The sequence below is a fragment of the Lissotriton helveticus genome, chromosome 11 (genome assembly GCF_964261635.1).
Source record: "Lissotriton helveticus chromosome 11, aLisHel1.1, whole genome shotgun sequence".
NCBI lineage: Eukaryota > Metazoa > Chordata > Amphibia > Caudata > Salamandridae > Lissotriton > Lissotriton helveticus.
In genome coordinates this window covers 885787645-885809289 of record NC_136072.1, presented here as the reverse complement: position 1 = coordinate 885809289, position 21645 = coordinate 885787645, and the positions used below count along the sequence as shown (strand labels likewise).

General features: G+C 49.7%; 1 protein-coding gene across 4 annotated transcripts in view; it reads right to left on the bottom strand.

Annotated features, from left to right (window-relative positions):
- WSB2 (WD repeat and SOCS box containing 2) overlaps positions 1-21645 on the bottom strand; it is a 366828-nt gene that overhangs the window by 322224 nt on the left and 22959 nt on the right. The window lies entirely within an intron of this gene.

The following is a 21645-nucleotide window of genomic DNA, read 5'->3' as shown; positions in this document are numbered from 1 at the left end:
GAACACGTCAAATCAGACAACAGGGTATCTTCTCGAGGTGCTCTATCTGCATCTCTGAGGCCTCGCCTCTTATACACAAGTTTATTACTTTATTACGTACATTGCATCAATAATGTGTCTTTGAAGTAAAGGAAGACCTCCTCGGAATCCCTGGTTCATGTCCGTTCCCACACACATCTACAGTAGAGTTCCCACCCCGATCTCAGCATGTGATGGCTATCGCGCAGCTGGACATTCCGTTGGGAACGGGAAAAGTGGGCGATCAGTCGGACCTAGGGGTGCGAAGGAATTCATTAATCCCCGCTCCTTTGATGCGGGGTGAGTTCCTACTGTAGGGGCAATAAACTACAGCTGCAAGGCTAGGTGGCGGTCTGGGAACGGTTCGGACAATGGACGAGGGGGAAGAGGTTATCAAAGGCCCGTACGTGTGAAAGAGAGGTAAGGAGTGCGAGGGGTCCGTGCGGGACGCGGCTCTGAGGCAGGGTCGCGCTGGAGGTGCGTTTTTATGGCCCAGGCAGGAGAGATCGGGGGCTGTCAGAGCGCGGGGGATGCTTGCGAGGCCGGGGGGTGAAGGGGGAGACGCGCTGGCTATCGGTAGTGGGCAGAGAGGCCCTGGCAAACAAAAATGGCTGCTGCTTATGCGCACGTAAAAAGGACATGATGGCGCCGATGATGTTTATACCACAGTCTAGATTTCGACAGTCCTCCCTTTTCAACATATCTAGCCAGCTTGTCAATTTACGTCTATCCCCATTATATTTCGTATTTCAATGTCATATAAAGCTTTCATGTGCTCAGTTTCAAAGTCCAGAGTCTTAGGGCAAATACAGTTAGCAAAAAGTGAACACAGAGGTGGCAAGCATTGAATACCCAGGCAGAATCCACATATTACGACAATCGGCATCAATATGATCATGAATAACCTCCACCCCCAGTCCTTTACAGTACTCCAGAACCAACTTCCCAACGACCATTCTTCTAGTTCCTGATGAACCTCTGAGGAAAGTCTATGGAGGTGTTCAATGGCTTTGTAGACTGAGGGTGAATTGTCTGGTACGTAGGTGCAACAACTAGACCCGATGATACGGCATGCTCCTCCGCGATCTGCAAGAACTACGTCTAGAACAAGGTGGTTCTGAAGGGCAACCAGGCGGACCACCTGAAGCTCGGCCGTGTTGTTCGTGAGGATGCCAGCTGTAATGTTCATTGTCGTTTCAACTGCCTGGGTCAAATGTCGGATGGCACGACTGTTCGCCATCGGACCCCAAAGTGGAACAAGTCCTTTCATTGCATCCAGGAATTGTGCTCCAGTGGAGTCGGCCTGTTCGATGTCCTTTGCTCGTCTCTGTCGGTGATGGTTTGCCGGAGCCACATAGGTTGGAGGAAGGATGAAGGCTATGTAGCAGGTACCTCCCCAGCCCTTTGGGAGCCAGGTGTAGGCCTTTGTACCACAGACGAAGTACATGTTTGGAGAGGTGACAAAAGAGGGTGGGTCGGTTGAGTACAAGGTTTTGGTGATGCGGCAAGTGCTGTGGCCCACCATTTGTGTCCCATGGCCTGGGATGCATACGAGGCCTGAGACATTGACGACAGATAGGGCCACAGTCAGGGTGGCAGCCGTTCGTTTCCGGAGGTAGGAAAAGGTGGGTCTGGCTGGATTGTTGAATATTTGCATCTCCACCATTTCTTTAGCGGGGATGTCCATGTGGATAGAGTCGTTGGAGGTCAGAGGGCAGAAGAGAACGGCATTTCTTCCTGTTTTGTTCAGCCAGACCCCATGATAAAAGTGAGACATAGTCTTGCCGGAAGTGGAATTGTCCCTGTAACTCTCTTGCAAGAGGACCAGCCAAGCAAGACAGGAACCATGAATGGAGAAAGGTGAAGGGATGAAGGGGATGGAATGTCCGGTGGCATGTGGTATCAACCCACAGATCCAGCAATTCGTGGCATTTGCAGCAAGGTTGTGTTGGTGCAGTAACTGTACGAAGGAGTTGTTCCAGAACTCCTTACGCCTTTCTTGGATTTGAGGTGAAAGAGAGACCAGGTAGTGTTCTTTCATGGTGGTAGGCTGTGCAGTCGTTAGAAATGTCTTATGAGCCGGTGCGTTCTCTTCCACGATCCAGAAGGTAGTCATGAGGAGGAGGCAAAAGAGAAGAGTGATAAGAAGAGCAATAGTCTTTGAGCTGTGCAACCTGTCAGTTTTCGGGTTCCTGAAGCGGGTCTTCAGAGGTCCGGTTGCTTCCACCATCTTCGTATCGGGCGCTTCCATCATCTTCAAGGTGCTCGGTAGTGGGCAGAACCACAGACTTCGTTTGGCTTCTCTCCTGGCAGCCTTCGTAGTGTTGAGCCGCCGCTCTGAGAATCGTAACTTAGTCAGTGGTCTGCTTAGCCGAAGCTCCCTCCTTTCGTCGCAGGTTATACCCTTCTCTGGATGGTACAGTGGGATCTGGGAATTTTGCCAATTCGAGTGTCTCTGTTTCAGGGTAGCAGCTCAGGGATGGTCGGTCTTTGTTCAGGAGCTCTTCCTGGGTGCTCAAGTCTTCGGTCGACGTCAGGGCCGGAGAGATTTTCTTGCAATGATGTGCGTGCAGCCAATTTCGCTTCCCCTCCACTCGAAGAGCTGTTCGGGTGGTGATCAAGACTTGCCAGGGGCCCGTCCAGCGGGGTTCCAGACTCTTCTCCCGCTGGAAGTTCCGAATCAGGACGAAATCTCCAGGCTGGATGGTATGTCCGGGGCCCCTGGAAGCATCGGGGATGGCCTGCAGCACCGGATGATGAATAACAGACAGTGTTTTAGTTAGGTTATACAGGTAGTCAGACATTAGGACATCCGGGACGTCGTGAATAGATGTCGGTTTGGGTGCGGACCAGATACTCATGGGCCGGCCGAAAACGACCTCGTAAGGGGTCATGTGGTGTTTGGTGGGGGTGGAACGCATTGACAGCAATGCTAGGGGGGAGAGCGTCTGGCCATTTTAGTCCTGTGGTAGCCACTATTTTCGCCAGTTTTAGTTTCAATGTGGCATTGTGCCGCTCGACCAGTCCAGCAGATTGGGGGTGAAAAACTGCGTGGAATTTCTGTCATCCCCCCAGTCCTTTCAGGATGAGCTGGATAACCTCGGCTACAAAATGGGGGTCATTGTCACTCCATAAAATACGGCAAAGGCCGTAGCGAGGGAAGAACTCTTTCAGTAGTACTTTTGCAGTGGCGATAGCAGTGTTGTCACGCGTCGGGTAGGCTTCCACCCACTTGCTAAAAGCGCACACAACAACAAGTACATACTTCAGTCCTTGACATCTCTCTAACTGGATATAGTCCATCTGTAGGACTTCAAATGGATGGTTGGGGACCCCAAACCCTCCCCGGGGTACGACAGTTCCTTTCCCAGGGTTGTGTTGCAGGCAGACTAGACATTGCTGGACTAATCGTTTGGCTGAGTCTGTAATTTTATCGTTATGCCAAACTCGGGAGACAAGTTCGGCCATAGGGGCAGATCTTATGTGTGCAGGGGAATGGGCCATCGTCAGTATGGGGATCAGGTACGAGTTGGGTAGCAACCATTTGTTAGTGTCTTTTGTCCGCCAGCAGCCTTCATCATCCTTTAATCCCACCCGTGCCCATTCAGTCAATTCTTGTGGTGAGCTGGCCGTTTGGATGTCCCTAATAGTTTCCCTAGCGTCCGTCCATTTTTCTGCTTGTGACCTAGTCACGTACATGCGAGTCGTCGTCCTGTTCTCGGCTGTGGTTCGGGCAGTGATGTCAGCCAGTGCATTTCCCTGTCCAATGATGTCTGTCACCTTTTTGTGTGCATTGCATTTGATTACGGCAAGTCGTTTGGGGAGGAGAACCGCTTCAGTCAGAGCGGAGACTAGATCTCCGTGCAGGATGGGCGTGCCATGAGATGTCAGAAATCCCCTCTCCTTCCATAAGAGCCCAAAATGATGAACCACCCCGAAGGCATACTGGCTGTCCGTGTAAATGTTTGCTGTCGTCCCCTTTGCTAGGATACATGCTCGTGTGAGGGCAATCAGTTCTGCCGCCTGGGCGGATCGTTGCGTGATGCGGGCGGTTTCAACTACAGTTCGGGCTGTGGTAACTGCATAGGCAGCTGAGGTGGTGCCGTTGGGGAGTTTAATGCAAGAGCCGTCAACCCATAGCTCTCCGTCAGGGTTTGGGAAGGCAGTGTCTCGGAGGTCAACTCTACTCCTAGTCTGTTCGTCCGTGAGGGTCACGCAGTCATGTATAGGGGACACATCGGGATCATTCTCAGGCAGGGGCAATAAGGTGGCTGGGTTCAGTGTGGTGCATCGTTTCAACGTGATGTGGGGTGCAAGCAGTGTCAGCTCGTACCCAGTCAGTCGTGCGCTAGTAAGGTGCTGTGTCTTAGTCTGGTTTAGGAGGGTGTCAACAGCATGGGGTACTAGAACCGTGAGGGAATTCGAGAGTACGATCCCCTCACTCTGTCGGATAGAGACAGCAGCAACAGCTACTGCTCGGAGGCAGGCAGGCAAAGCTCTTGCTACAGGGTCAAGAGTGGCAGAGAAATAGGCACATGGGCGTTGCTGGAGACCAATGGTTTGAGTCAGGACTGACAAAGCGCATCCCTCCCTTTCGTGAGTGTAGAGAGAGAAAGGTTTTGTATAATCAGGGGTTCCTAGGACTGGTGCTGAACAAAGGGCGTCTCGTAGTTCTTTGAAGGAGGATTGGCATTCAGGGGTCCAAGGGAGCGGGAAAGGAACATCTTTAGCCAGTAGGGAAAGTAGTGGTTTCACAATGAGGCTGTAATTTGGCAACCATTGTCGACAGAAGGAGGTGAGACCTACCAAAGAGCGGACTTGCTTCTGGGTTTTATGGATAGGGGTCTCAAGAATTGCCTGAATTCGATCGGGTGTGAGTTTTCTCCCATCTCTGGACAAGAGGTGGCCTAGGTAAGTGACTTGAGGTTGGCAGAATTGCAACTTCTTCTTGGAGACCTTGTGGCCATTTTCCGCGAGGAAGTGCAGGAGTTGGATGGTGGCTGCGACTGCAAGTGGGGTGGTGTCGGCCGCCAAAAGGATATCATCGACGTACTGTATCAACACCACTCCATCCGGCAATTGGACTGCATCCAGCTGTCTCTTGAGGGCCTGGCTGTAGATGCTTGGACTTTCAGTGTAGCCCTGGGGTGCTCTGCAAAATCTGTATGAGCGGGATTTCAAAGTGAAGCCGAAAAGGTAGCGGCTGTACGAGTGAATGGGGATGGAGAAAAATGCGTTCTTGAGGTAGATTACCGTGAAGGTGGTGGCAGTGGAAGGAATCAGGGTCAGAATGGTGGTGATGTCCGAGACTACAGGGTACTGGGGTACAACCACTTTGTTGACTTCTCGTAGGTCGATGATGAAGCGGTACGCTTTTTCATCTCCCTCACCCTGCTTCTTCACAATGGGTAGGATAGGGCTGTTGCAAACATTGCTAACTACTTCTTCTACCACTCCTGCGTCTACCAGGGACTGGATGATTTTTACCAATGCCTTCTCGCCCTCTGGCGATATCCGATACTGTGGAAGTTTTGGGAGCACTGCGTCCTGTCGAACAGTTATGTGTACAGGGTCTATCATCATGCGTCCTACGTCCGAGTCGGCCTTTGCCCATAGGTACAGGGGTAGGGTGTCGAGTAGGGACAAGTCAGCGTCAGTGATGGAAAACATGCGTTGTGCGCGACAGGACCCGAGTAGCGTTGGGTTGTCGTACAGAATGACTCGAACTCCATCTTGTGAACACCTAATAGTAGCTCGAAAGTGTTTCAATAAGTCAAGTCCCATAATGGCGTCGGGGGTGTTGGAGGAGAGCAAAAACGTAGTGTCAGTGGTGTTATTGTCCAAGTTAAAGGAGATCGGTGTGGACAAGGGATTAGTGGAGGGCGTTCCATCAAAACCTATTGATGTCACATGTGAGCCAGACAAGGGTGCCCTGGGAATCAATCGTTTAGACAACGCACTACGTGTTGCACCAGTATCTACCAGAAATGGAGACTTCGTACCTAGGACCTTAGCGGTGACATAAGGACCTTGCTGGTCAACATAGAGCTCGACTGGATCCCTCCCTTGCCCTTGGCAGTCCTATGCAAAGTCGTGGGCATTGTCATAGTCAGACTGTTGGCACTGAATCTGTCGGGGACGGTCAAACGTGTTCGGTCTGCTCGGTTTGTCATTGCTGATGTCGTTAGTGTGCCCTCCCCCCTGTCCTCTATTTCTTGGCCCGCCCGCTACGTCTCTTGTGTTTTTATTTTTGAGTGCTTCTTGCAGAACTGGACATTGGGATTTCCAATGGCCAAATCCTTTGCAAAACGCACACTGGTTCTCATCGAGGTCCGTTCGTGGAGCGCCGGGTGCGGGTGTGTGGTCTCTAGGGGGTGGATTTCTAGGAGCATTCGACTGGTAGTTCCCTCTATACTGTTCCCTTCCTATAGTCACCCCTTGCAACTGAGCAATCATCACTCTCTCTTTCAAGTCCTTCTTCTTTTTCTCGGTCGCTAGATCGTTCTCGTTCTTTTGTCGTTCATAGTATTGGGCCATCTGAAGGATAGCTGCGGGCTTGGAGGCTGCCCAACTACTCTCACTAGTCTGTAGTTTCTGCGAGACTTCTGGTGTCAGGCCTTTTACATAGTTCTGGACAAACAAGTGATGTCCGGTCGCAGTGGTCATGTCCTGGCCGCTGTAATCGGAGAACACCGTTTCAAACCGGGAGAAGTATTCTGATACGTCTTCCTGGGGTTTCTGGCGACAGGCCGTTACTATCGACCAGTCCACCTTTCTTTCTGGGACTAGGGTTTTTAATTTCTGCACAATCTTATCGGGTAGGTCTAAAATGGCTTTCAAAGGTTTCTGTCCGGGCTCTCGCTGCTTGTCTACGTCACCGAGTTGTGTCCAGGTATGTCCGAACAGCTCAAGGTGGTCGACTTTCCGGATTTGCTTCCACACATCAGCTGGCAGACATAACCAGAAAAACAAATCGATATCCGCCAGGGTCATAATCGTCGACCCCAAAGCGGTGGCTAATTCTGTATAGAAGGCTGTGGGGTTCTTTCGTAGATCAGGCAAGGACTTTCGGAAAGTCAGGATGTCTTGCCGATCCCATGGTTGGTAAACCCAGTTGTAAACTACCCTACCTCTCGCATCTTGGTGGTTAATATCGTCGTGTGTTCCCTGTCCTCTCGGGGGAACCCAATAGGGGGCGGCCTCCTTTATGGGCATCATTGTGTCAATTTTTTCTACTTGGGGTTCAGTCGCTACAGGAGTCGTAGTGTTCGGTTTCAGTTCAGTGAGGTGGCGGAAAACTTCAAGCGTACGCGTGAAGAGGTCCGTCACGTCACACTCGCCTTCATCTCCAATGTCAACTTTTCTGTACAGTGTTGTTAGGTTTTCAGGACCTTTGTCTTGGTACCGGTCTTCGTAAGCATTAAGGGTGTGGTAACAAAGGCGTACGACAAAGTGTCGTCTGTGGCTATTAGCATATGTATTGTACATATCCGTTATATAATCCTCACTTTCCTTTCGCACTACTAGTATCTTTACAATCTTATCGATTCCAGCTCGTTCATCCTTACTTAATCTATTCGATCTAGCAGGGTCTTTCCTCCCAGCTTCGGGGTCATCTGAAGTCGTTGCTCGCGCTGCGCCGAGTACAAGGGGTTCGGTCGGCGCAGAGGCCATGAGGACCGAAGCTTTTGCACTATTCTCGCCTGTCGTTGGGGGTTGCGGGTGTTGCGCTAAGGGTTGGGACGGGGCATATGGAGGGGGCATGTAGATGATCGGGGGACCTAATAGCAAATCATCGTTCGTTGTTTTGAAGGCAGCTCAGGGTAGAGCGTAGAGGGTGTCCTAACGGGACACTGGCCCGATGATTCGGAATCTTGTTTTAGCTTGGTATACTCTCTCTCTTTTATTTCTTCTTTCAGTTTGTTAGCGGCTAGGTGAGCTGCTTTTCGTAATTCCTTTTCTAATCTGACTTCATTTCTCTTTTTCCGCTGTTCTGTTTCTTTGCGCCACATGCCGAAGCTATCTAGCATAGTGGGTGTTGTCTTATTGTTATAGAGGGCTGTTCCTAGTGCGTTTATTTTATCGTTATCAAAGGATCCTATCAGTGGCCACTGACTTTCCCGATCCTTTCTCGTGTATTTATGCCACAGCTTACTGTAAGCCACGGCGACTAGTCCATATTTAGTAAACATGTCCTTATTAGGGGTGCCCTCCAGTGGAGCCGGATGGTTCACCTCTAATAAGCGGTCCGGGCTGTACCAACTACCAACAAACGGGGCAAAAATAGGCATGACGGGTTACAAAGGGGACAAAAGTCTGCACTACCTATCCTTCACTATCCGCAAAGACTAAACAGAGTATGGCGACTCTGTGCTTATTTGTGAATGGAGAATAACCCAAAGAGAACCAATTCCGAACGATCAATGTTCGGTCAAACAATCAATCAAATGAGGGATAAAAATAGGCACGACGGATTACAACGGAGGCAAAAGCCTGCGTTACCTATCCTTCACTATTCACAAGGACTAAACAGAGTATTGCGACTCTGTGCTTATTTGTAAATAGAGAATGATCCAAAGAGAACCAATTTCGAAGCAGTAAATGCTTGGTTAAAAATCAATCAAATGGAGAGGAAACTAGGCACGACGGGTTACAAAGGGGGCAAAAGCCTGCGTTACCTACCCTTCACTATCTGCAAAGACTAAACAGAGTATGGCAACTCTGTGCTTATTTGCAAATAGAGAATCTCTCAGAAACAATCAAATGAGTAATACTAGTATTTTCAAACAATCAAACAATCAATTCGCAATTCGTCGCGTTACACGATCTTACCCGGACCGCATGGACGGTTTCTCGTCTTCCGCTTCCAGCGCCCGATCGTCCTCTATTCTCCGTAATTGCTGTGGCACTCCTGATGGTTCCCAGTCAGGACCGTAGATCACTCGAGAGAGGTCTGCTCAGAACCGGCGAAGTTCGGATGATGGGCTGCCAGACGAGGGTCTATCTGGCAGGAGCTCTTCCCGATCGTTGCAGTCGTTCACTCTGTCGTTGGGACCTCTCCCACTGGATCCACGTGTCGCTGATGGGCCCCACGTTTGGGACGCCAATTGTAGAAAGGTAGGGCCGAATTCGACCAAGAACCCTTCAGTATTTGCCCGGCGTTAGCCGCCTCTCATACCATTCGAGATTACCAAACAAAGAGGCAGGCGCTGGAGACAGAAGGCAGGACACAGGAGTTTATTCCGACGGAGCAGAACACGTCAAATCAGACAACAGGGTATCTTCTCGAGGTGCTCTATCTGCATCTCTGAGGCCTCGCCTCTTATACACAAGTTTATTACTTTATTAAGTACATTGCATCAATAATGTGTCTTTGAAGTAAAGGAAGACCTCCTCGGAATCCCTGGTTCATGTCCGTTCCCACACACATCTACAGTAGAGTTCCCACCCCGATCTCAGCATGTGATGGCTATCGCGCAGCTGGACATTCCGTTGGGAACGGGAAAAGTGGGCGATCAGTCGGACCTAGGGGTGCGAAGGAATTCATTAATCCCCGCTCCTTTGATGCGGGGTGAGTTCCTACTGTAGGGGCAATAAACTACAGCTGCAAGGCTAGGTGGCGGTCTGGGAACGGTTCGGACAATGGACGAGGGGGAAGAGGTTATCAAAGGCCCGTACGTGTGAAAGAGAGGTAAGGAGTGCGAGGGGTCCGTGCGGGACGCGGCTCTGAGGAAGTCGCGCTGGAGGTGCGTTTTTATGGCCCAGGCAGGAGAGATCGGGGGCTGTCAGAGCGCGGGGGATGCTTGCGAGGCCGGGGGGTGAAGGGGGAGACGCGCTGGCTATCGGTAGTGGGCAGAGAGGCCCTGGCAAACAAAAATGGCTGCTGCTTATGCGCACGTAAAAAGGACATGATGGCGCCGATGATGTTTATGCCACAGTCTAGATTTCGACACTTGCATGTCTAAAAGCGTTGTGGTCCTTCGAGATATCTGTCAGAACTTGCGACGTCTCAAAGGAGAGTTGAAACAACTCGAACAGGGTCTATGGAACGAGACATCGGGGACTCAACATACATTATTTTGATAAAAACTCACTGACTACACCACCACGGCTGACCGGTAGGCCAAATTCCGTGGCAAATACTTCATTGCTCGGCGGTATTTGGAGGGGTCAAGACCTGGTAGAGCCCTGGCGACCGAAATCCGGATCCCCCGTTTCGCTAACTACGTAATAGAAGCTGTGGATGGAACTGGGGTCCGCCACCTGGACTCCCTTGAAATCCTGCGCACATTCACAGAGTTTTATACTGACCTTTACACTTCTCAAAGAACTACTCTCCCTGACCTCTCAAATTATCTTGAAGACATTGCTCTGGGCTGGCTGGGAGATAACCAACAGGAGTTCCTAGCAGCCCCATTTGAAGACGATGAACTCTGTGAAGCTATAATGCAAATGACATCGGGGAAAGTTCTGGGGTCAGACGGGATACCTGTCGATTTTTACAAAACATACCTTGACCGATTACTCCCCGTGTTAAAAGGTGTCTATCTTGAAGCCCAGGAGACTCAAATTCTCCCAGAAACGATGAGGGAAGCACTTGTTACTTTGCTTCTGAAGCCCGGCAAACCTGCAGATCAGTGTGATTCCTACCGCCCCCTTTCCCTTATTAACACTGATGCAAAAATCCTGGCTAAACTGTTGGCTAACCGCCTCAGTCTGCTGATGGAAAAATTGGGTTTGCCTGATCAGGCCGGATTTATACCCGGAAGGGCGACGTCTCTCGGCACTTTTCTCTATTCTTTAAAATGTCGATCCACAGTTAGCCCTAGTCGCGGTATTCCTAGATGCCACAAAGGCATTTGATTCGGTAGAGTGGGATTATCGGTTTACTTTTCTTCAATGCATTGGGTTGCCCACAGTTTTTTTAAGAATATATTTGCCTCCTCTACTACCTCCCCGACGGTGAGAGTTCTGATTAATGGACATGTCTCCCCCTCCCTATCCCTTTCCCGCGGCACCCTGCATAGCTGCCCGTTATCCCCCCTATTATTTACCCTTGCTATAGAACCCTTAGCAGCAAAAATCCGGCAACACCATCACGAGAAAGGCCTTCGATGCTACCTTCGCCCAATTCTTATTTCTCTATATGCAGATGACGTCACCTTGTAGGTTATTGACCCAGAGCAAAACCTTAACCCATTACAGCGAGAATTCGTTAAATTTGGCGAGATCTCCGGTATCCACATAAATTGGTCAAAATCTCAGATTTTTCCACTAACCACCTCGGCAACACCATTTGATATTGACTACCCTATCGAATGGTGCGCTAATGAAGTCAAATACCTGTGGGTACATGTTACTGCAGATCGCAAAGAACTGATCAGGCTCAACTACAAGTGGATGTAATGGGTTGTATAACTAGGTGGAACGCACCCCCCCTCAATATGGCGGGCCGCATCTCCCTTATTAAAATGGTAATCCTTGTGAAATTCCTGTATCTGTTTTTCAATATCCCGTACGACCCAGGCCGACATTTCTTCTCCTTACTTCGGACAGAACTGGTCTGATTGGTATGGGGTGGCAAACAACCAAGTATTCAGTGGGACACGCTTGCATGACCGTATTCACAAGGTGGTTTTTATATCCCCAATTTCGAACTATATTATTTGTGCGTCCAGGCACACAATGCCCATTACTGGTTCCATCCTTCAATATACACACCCAGGGCCGGACTGGGAACCAAAACTGGCCCTGGCAAAGTGCCTGGTGCCCGCTATGGCCAGTCCGGGCCTGTACACACCCCATGTCGCAACGGAACACGCCTTGCAAACAGTCTTTACACCCCCATGTGTTACTCCCCGCTGCTACCGCTCACCTACCATCCGAAACAGTCTCTATTGCAAGGAGGAGTATTTAAGAAAGTTAAACTCCAGCGCAATATACACTGCTGGGGGGGATCTTTACCTGAATGGCACATCTCGCACACTCCAACAAACGCCCCTCCCCCCACTGCCATGGAGACCTTTCTTTATGTCCGCTTGCGCTAGGGGATTAAAGACTGCAGCCCGACATACCCTCAAGAACCCCCAACGGTGTCCCCCTTACATCTCACACTGCATACGACCACCACCTCACACCTAGTTTCTTTATACTGACACCGAGTATCCCCCATGCACAGCTCAGGACAATGGTCGGCGGAGCTCGGGCTAGAGCTTACAGATCGTCAATGGGTGTTCTGCTGTGAACAGACGGAATTGGCTTCATCCAGCATTTGGCTACATCTCCTACATTATAAATTTCAGCACCGTGCCTACTACACCCCAGTTAAACTCACAAATTTAGACTGCGTGACACAAATAGGTGTGACAGGTGCCGGGCAGAAGAGGCTGATTGCCTACATTTGGCCTGGGACTATAACGTGGTCAACACTTATGTATGCCATGGTCTGAATATCGCTGCTGAGTTGCAATGTTTGTTGCTACACTTTCTGTATTAAAAGTGGTGATTAATTGCTCATCTCAAGTTGAACTGTTGAGGTTATGCTACAGGTGAATATATCTGTACGGTCTTTATTAATAGGATTGTATCCTATTTTTGCTGTAATCCAATAAGTGCAACAAATAGTTAATAAGTAAATAAAAAAAAAGAAAAAGAAAAAAAAATGAACGAGCAATAGGAGGCCTTTAAATCTTGTTTTTGTCGACACATTTTCGGTCTGTTCAAGGACAGAGGTCAAATGTCAGTTTCTCTTTTTACTAATAGTTGCTTATCTGTTCCTGGAAAATGTGTTTTACTTTTCTTTCTCTTATTATAGTAAGTGCTTTTTGTCAAGTGTTATCTGAAAATAATTGCTAAACAAAAGGCAGTAAAATGTTAGGTTTTTTCTCTAACACAATATTTAAACAGCTTGTAAATGAATAGTAGTTACTTCAAAATATATCAGGAATTATTAAATAACTTTTTTTGCAATTCATAATGTGTGATGCAAAGAGATTTACATAGGAGCAAAACAAATCACACTTTACTCGTTGATGTGCAAATGACAAGTATTTGCAGAAACTCTATTTCCAGACATTGTACACAATATAGTTTTAAAACCACCTGTCAGTGGGAAATTCTGTGGGCATTTTATTGTAAATTCTGCTGACTGCAAATGACAGTGTGCTATTACCTCATGCTATAGTTATTTTATTTTAAAGGTTTTATATAGCGCTGGCTAGACCTGGAGGTATCAGAGCGCTTTACATGAGCATCAGATCATAGTTCCAGGTTACATCGTTACAAAGGTTACACAGTTATTAGAGCATGGCAACATAGTTACTTGTAAGGTCAAGATAAACAATAAGCACAAATACGTAAGGGGAAAAGCAGGCAAGGGTAAAGATTCGGGAGTGGGGGGGAGAAGGAGCTAGGGAAGTAGACAGGTAATGAAGGCGGGAAAGGGGAGGGTGAAGGACATCGCATGGAAAGAGGAGGGGAAGGGCGACGGGGACACAACCCGGTAGACGAGTCAAAGCAACGTCCAAAGTCGAGTAAGCTGTGATCCCAGGGAAAGTGGTATCACTTTCCTATCTCTGTTGCGGGAGGCGCCCTTTACGCAGTGGACTCTCTCAGAGCGGTCTCTTAGACTCCAAGGTCTACATACTGGATCCTTCCCCAAAAAGGGGAGAGGGAGTGCTTTGGCAAGGGGTGCCATACCATACCTCAGCTGTGAGTGGCTCCCTTGGCGCAGTGGACTCTCTCAGAGCGGTCTCTTAGACTCCAAGGTCTACATACTGGATCCTTCTCCAAAAAGGGGAGAGGGAGTGCTTTGGCAAGGGGTGCCATGCCGTACCTCAGCTGTGAGTGGCTCCCTTGGTGCAGTGGACTCTCTCAGCGGGTATGCTAAGACTCCAGAGTATAAATATTGGATCTTTCCCCAACAAGGGGAGAAGGAGTGCTTAGTCAAAGGGCACAAAGGACAGTGGGCTAGGCAGACTAGTAGGCAAGGTGAGAGATTCAGGGGAGAGTGGATAGGAGCTAGGTGCTAGGGAGGTAGACAAAGGGAGAAGGAGTACTAAATGGGAAAACATTTAATTAATGAGTTATTATATAGCGCTGGCTAGACCCGATGGAATCAGAGCACTTTACATGAGGGACAATATGTTGCAAATTACATCAGTTAAAAGTTACAGAAGTATCAAGAAAAGCATTTAAAGAACATAGGGGACAAGCTGAATGGAGCAGGAAGGGTAAGGGGATAGGGTAAAGGGGTAGGAGGAAGACAGGACGTAGAGACGAGGGGAAAATCTGCCCAAGGTCCGGCTGGGTAGGTGACGGCAGGGAGGGGGGAGTCCACAACGCATCTTCTCTTTAGCTATATGGTAGCTCCACCGGGCATCAGCCAAATCGCTAGGTCTCCACAGTCTGGGGTAAGTTGCGCAGGTTCCAAGTCCTGATGAGTAGGCAGGTTAGGGGATAGGTTTAAGGTCTGGTCAATGTCCAATTGTTGTCCCAGGGAAGTAAAACAACGTGTAGGGGACCACTATGGAAGCCATCTTGGGGTCAGCCAGGGGACTGTACTGTACACTGGTACACTGGTGGCCATCCTAAGGTTAGGCATCAGGCAGTTAAAGTCAATATCCAGGACAGCGGCTGCCAGAAAATAACAAATCCGGAGGGCACACACAATCACACGCACAGACATGCACAAGCACACACCAATGTGAGCACACACTCTCATATGCGCACTGACGCACACAGACAAGCACATAGCCAGAAACATCCAAGAACACAATCACACATAAAATCCCATGCTCTAATACAAAAACACCCATATACATGCACACGCAAACACCATCACATGCACAGACAAGCACAAACAAATGCGCTCACTCTCATATACACGGAGACATGCATAAACGCACATACAGAAACTATCAAAAAAACACAAGCACACATACAATCACATGCTCCAGAACAAAAATACCCAAGGACCTACACACAAATACATGCACACACACACACACACCATCACACGCACAGACATGCACAAGCGCACAACAAATGTGCGCACACACTCATACGTGAACAGAGGGCGCACATACAGAAACATCCACACACACAAGCACACATACAATTCCATGCTCCAATACAAAACCACTCAAATACATGTACACACCATCACACGCATAGACATAAGCACACATACAGAAACATCTGTGCGCACAAGCACACATAGAATCACATGCTCAAATACAAAAACACCCAAATACATGTCAACATCATCACACGCACAGACATGCACAAGCACACACAAATGTGAACATAGTCTTTCATACACGCACAGGCGCACACACACATGGGGCGTCCGTGGGGAGGCCTAGATCAGTTCGTGCTGGCAGTCGAATGAGGGGCCTGGTGTAATCCTAGACTGAGGAGCGTTGCGGGTCACGTGGTTTTTCGCAAGGCACACTAGAGACTCGTGGCACCCATCTCCAGCATCAGCTCAGCTCTCCCTCCTGCACAGATAGCAGGCCCTCAGACTTTGTCCCCCATCAGGAGCGGGGGGTGCTTGGGGAGGAAATCTCGTTGGTCAGCTGGGAATTCCCCCAAAGAAAATGCCAGGCCAGCGTAGCAGCCGTTGCTAAGCCGGGTCCCACCCCAGGTAGGATCGTTAATGGCGGGCAGCTCACGGGTGACCAAGATGTCCAATGCGGTGCTCACTGGGATGTATTCAACTGCGTTGGGCGCCAACTCCTGCGCCAGGACAGACAGGCTACTAGTCCGGTTGGTCTCTTGGGCTCTGTGGGTGGCACTCACATGTCCCAAGCCTAGAGGCCTTCAGAGCGCGTGCCCGTCCAGGGTAGCGGAGGAGACAAAATGGCGGGCAAACTGTAGGCCTCCAGCATAGCTGTCGCTGCATCCCCGCACCGCCCAGAAGGCTCTCTAGCTGCAGGCCGCTTCAATCCCTCTGGGCAGCATTCAGTCTGTGTGCTGGTTCAGGGGCTCTTCCTCGTAGCGCCGCTGCGGGCAGCACCCAGGTCCGTCTAGGAGCGAGGCCGCGTCCGCTGCAGTTACCGCTCCAGTCATGCTATTGTCTGTCTGATGGTCGTGGGCTCCTCTGGCAATGTGTGCTTCCTCCCACTCCGTCTCTGGATGTCCCCGAATATGTTCTATGTCCACGCACTCCACCGGGGGATTCCCCGACTCTGGCCTCAATAGAACGTACGTTTCCCCGGGTGCACACACTGTGAAGTTGGGTCCAACGGACCGGGTGTGCCTCTCCAGATCCTTGGGCAGCTTCCACAGCTGGTTGGAGTCCAGAAGCAGCTCCTCCAGGCTGCGGCTGTAGCAATAGGTATCCTCGGGCACGGCCAGCAGCGAGTAGTGCTGCTTGTCGATGGTCTCGACGTGACGGTTGCACCGCCATAGCGGGATACAGTGAAACATCGCCGCCCCTGTGCGGGGCAGGAGGCGGCGGTACGGTCCGAGGGCTCCTAGTGGGGCAGTGCAGGCGCCGCCGCGTCTTCGGTCCCCAGCTTCTGGAGGGGAGCAGAGCAGTGCCTCCCTGACTACATTAAACCCCCAGCCGGGATAGAGCATCGGGAGCCCCAGCTTCCAGACTGGCCCCTCGCTCTAGGCGGCGGTCACACAGCCTGCCCGCTGGGCCCTCAGCTCCCGGTGCGGCTCTGTGTAGCGTCCCTGTGCCCGGCTCCGGTGATCACCGATCCTGGCTGCTGTGCTTCCCCTAGGTGTTTTGTCCACACTATGTATTTATTAAAAGTGACAGTTTTTAAACATTAGTTCAGAAACATTTCTGCCCCTGCACTAATGACAATGCGGTTAATTAACTGAGGCAAATCAACGGTCATGTGTATCCTTTATGTGGCTAGATTTGTATTATATAAGGAGCAAATGTTTAGTCTATTAAACCAAACAAGAGTTTTCCGTACAGCAGATATGCTGAATTCCCATATTTTTAGGTGGTCTCATATGTGATAAAGAAGAAAATGGTGTATCGGTGAATTAAAATACTTGCCCAGGATCTCATAATGTGAAACCAGTTTATGGGTCAAGAGCATTATAATTAGGTCGAGTAGATTTTTTAAATCACTAGACCTGCAGGTATAGCAAACATTTTAGGATATTTCAGGCCTGATAGGTTTCTTACATTTTCCTAGGTGCCGGCAGAGCAAGGGTTCAGAATCTACAGCTAGGAACTTAGCAAAAAAAGGGTCTGTTTTCCCTGTAAAAATGTGGTGTCTCCATGTTGCGTTTTGGGCCGTTTCCTGTCGCGGGCACTAGGCCTCCTCATACAAGTGGCGTACCATTTTTATCTGAAGACTTTGGGGAATGCGGGGTGGGTGGAATTTTGTGGATCCACGCAGATTCTGAGATTTCCATCACAGAAATGTGAGGAAAAGGTGGTTTGTTTTACAAAGTTTGAGGGTTGCAAGAGATTCTGGGTAACAGAACTTGGTGAGAGCTACACAAGTCACCCCATCCTGGATAGCCCTTGGTGTCTAGTTTTCATAAATGTATAGGTTTGCTAGGTTTCCCCAGGTGCCGGCAGAGCTAGGGTTCAAAATCCACAGCTAGGCACTTTGCAAAAAAAGGGTCAGTTTTCAATGTACAAATCTGGTGTGTCCATGTTGCTTTTTAGACGGTTTCCTGTCGCGGGCACTAGCCCTACTCACGCAAGTGAGGTACCATTTTTATCAGAAGACTTTGGGGAATGTGGGGTGGGTAGAATTTTGTGGATATTTTCTTTCTTTTTTACAAAGTTTGAGGTTTGAAAGTGATTCTAGATAACAGAACCTGGTGAGAGCCACTCAAGTCACCCCATTCTGGATTCCTCTGGGTGTCTAGGTTTCAAAAATGTATAAGTTTGCTAGGTTTCCCTAGGGGCCGGCTGAGCTAGGGTTTAAAATCCACAGCTAGGCACTTTGCAAAAAAAGGGTCTGTTTTCACTGTAAAAATGTGGAGTGCCTTTAACGCCGGACACTGGTGGAAGGGGGAAGGCATTATGTGCGACAACTACTTCAGGCACAACAGTCTTGTGCCGCCCTCCTAATGGTCGAGGCCCGCCAAGCTTGGCTGGCGACACGTAGCAGGGTATACCAATGGGGGGACAAGTCTGGAAAGATGCTCCATCTGCTTTGCCAGGGCACCTTCCAAGCCCAGGCCCTTCCAGGTCTTCTGGAGGAGAAGGGGACACTGATCACGGACCCATTCACAATAGTAGAGAGCTTCGCTACCTATTACGCAGATCTCTATGCCCCCCGTGAGCGATTGCCAGCGACTACTATCGATATATTCGTAGCCGACCTGCCGCCCAAAGTGGTGTCAGATGGCGTGCATGACCTACTGGAGCTTCCGCTAACGCACGATGATCTGGGCACGGCCCTGGGAGAGCTTAATACCAGAAAGGCTCCCAGGCCAAATGGGTTCCCGAGCTAATTTTTTAGACGCTATAATACGCAGTTGTCCCCTTACTATCGGGCAGTGGTGGAGGAGGCCCGGGAAAAGAAGTCACTCCCTCCAGATTGGAGGCATGCGGAAGTCGTGGTGTTTCTTAAGCCCGGCTGGCCACGGAACAACAGGCCTCATATCGCCCCATTTCCCTCCTCAATGTGGAGGCTAAGATCTTGGCTAATCGCTTTCTGGCCCACATATCGATGCTTGTACACTGATCAGGCTTGGTTCATGCCGCAGAGGGCAACCAGGCATAATATACGGCGAGCGCATGTCGCAGTGGCGGCGGTTCAACAGACCAAGGAGCAGGCGGCACTCCTGTTAGCTGATATGAACAGGGCGTTCGACTCCCTGAGTTGGGTGTATCTATTTGCATTGTTACGCAGACTTAACCTGGGCCCGTGCTTTCTTTCTTATTTAATGCTTCTCTATACAGACCTGACGGCGACTGTGAGGGTGGCAGGGGCGGCCTCTTCCATCTTCCCAATTCAGAGGGGCACACGGCAGGGATGCCCCGTCTCCATATTTGTTTACATCCATGTGCACAGGAATGGGTGCGCATGGATGCACAGGTCCGGGGTTTTGAGTGGACTTCGGATTTATCCGATAGACGTCTTGTTTTTCCTCACGGCCTTGGATAAAAGGGGGCCGCGACTTCTAGAGATCATGCAGATCTTTGGGGAGATGTTGGAACTATATATGAGCCCCCGCAAATCCACACTGTTGGTTTTGGGAGATCACCCGATGCTGGGCGTTTGGGCGAACACACTCCAGTTAGCGGCTGGGGGGTTGAAATACCTGGGAGTGTTTCTGTCGGATGTGCCGTCCATCTCCTGGGAGCAGAATCCGGTGCTCGTGTGGAAGCGTGTCCGCGCGGACCTCAAGACCTGGACTCGTATGCCATTGACGCTGTTCGGCAGGCCAGTGAGTTTCAAGATGGTGGTGTTTCCTCGGCTGCTATACCAGCTACAGTATCACCCGTACCCAATCCAGCACAGATGGTTCCGGCTGGTGAATTCTGTGCTCGGGCAGTTTCTGTGGGAGGGAGGTAAAGTGTGCGTGGCCCTACGAACGTTACCTATCCCCCTATTATGGAGGACTCGCGTCCTCGGACATCCTTTCATATTATCAGGCCTCGCACCTACCTGTCCTTAATGAGTGGTGGTACAGAGGTAGAAGAGATCCGATGTACGCACTGGAACGACTGCTCATGGGGTCTCATACGTTGCATACCATTTTGTACTCTGAGCCGCTGGTTAGCAAGCTGCCGTCGGCCACACAGATGGTTTTCCCGATATGGAGACAGGCCGTGCGCCGCATGGGTTGGTGGAATACTTTGACTGGGGAGACCCCCCTTTGGAATAATGGGCGCTTACCAGAGCTGGCGGCCCTGCAGGGTTTCCGGGGATGGGATGATATTGGTATCTTGACCCTGGGGGATATTATGAGAGGCACGACACTCAAGTCTTCAGGACTTACAGAAGGACTTCTCTATGTCCCAGTCATAATTCTATAAGTATCTCCAGTTTCGCCATGCCTTGTCCCCTAGCCTAGAAGGCCTGGAATCTCTTCCTGAATTTAGCCTACTGGAGTCAAGAGTTTTTATGGGGGATTTGAAGACCAAGAAGATCTCGCGGATCTATCAATCCCTAGTTATACACTGTTCCACCTCCCTTCAGAAGCTGCAAGGGGACTGGGAGACGGATGTGGGCGTGCTGGAGGAGGAGGACTGGAGGGAGGCTTTGGCAGCACCTAGGGAAGCGGCTATAGCAATGAGTTTCCCCCTCATCCAGTTTAAATATTTGCATAGAATCTATTTTACTTGAGCTCGACTGTACCGAGCGGGATTGGTCGCCTCCCCAGGGTGCCTTAGATGTGGTCCGGAGGAGGGTACATTCATACATACTACATGGCACTGCCTTTGCCTGGATCGGTCTTGGAGGGGGGTGTTTTCTTGCCTGTCAGAGGTCATGGAAGGGGAGCTCCCCCGAACGCCACAGCTGGCTTTGCTCCATGTCATGGAGGGCATAGGGGGTAACATTTATAAATGACACCTAATGCAACTTGGCTTCACACTGGCAAAGCGAGATATTGCCAGAGCGTGGAAGGAAACGTGAGCCCCATTGGTGACCACATGCAAAAACGTCTTAGACTTTTGTATGGGGCTGGAACAGCCAGTCTTTGTGGCCAGGGGCTGCCCACACAAACATTTCAAAATATGGAAAAGATGGGCGGATTACCGGGGGTTGTGGCTGGAGCCGCCAACTGCAATGGAGGCTCACCCATTTGGATAAGTCTGATGTACGCTGGGATGGGGGGCCCAGGGAGGTGTAATTAATTGTGCTGAGACTCTGTGGCTATGTATCGAGGCTGTGACATGGACTATGCGGACATTGTGCGACTTCGGGGGGCCGGGTGAGGGAGGGGGGGGTTGAGGAGGGTTGGTTATATTGTGTCTCACATTTTTTATCATTTTATTGGAGGATACCTACGAAAATCACTTGCTCCTGTAACAATGTGCGGTATAATTCGGCAGACACCTCTGGTGTGCAGAGCTCTGCAATGTGTATGCAATTGACAAAGTATGTTTTAAAAAAAATAATAATAATGTGGATTGTCTGTTGCGTTTTGGGACGTTTCCTGTTGCGGGCACTAGGCCTACCCACACCACTGAGGAACTCTTTTTATCTGGAGACTTAGGGAACACAGAATTGTAGAGCAACTGTTATTACCTGTTGACTTTCGATGCATAGAAGTCACTTTGAAAAATGTTCTATAATTCACATGCTCGTATGGGTACTCATAATTTCGGAAATGTTCAAATAGCTACCGTTTCTAAACTCAATAGTTTGTTCACATTTCAGAAATACATAGGGTCTTTGATACCTATTTTTCACTTTTTATATTTTACCAAATGAATTGCTATATAACCTGCACACAATGGAAAACCATTGCAAGACGCTGCTCAGTTATTGGCTTTGGGTTCCTTGGGTTCTTGGTGAACCTACAAGTCCTATATATCCCCACAACCAGAAGGGTCAGCATATGTAACTGTATATTGCTTTCAAAAATCTGTCATACTTAGAAGAATTTACAGGGGAACATTTTGGCACAAATGGCTGTTTTTTTCCAACTCATTTTCAGTTGATCTTATTTTCCACTGTTAGTATC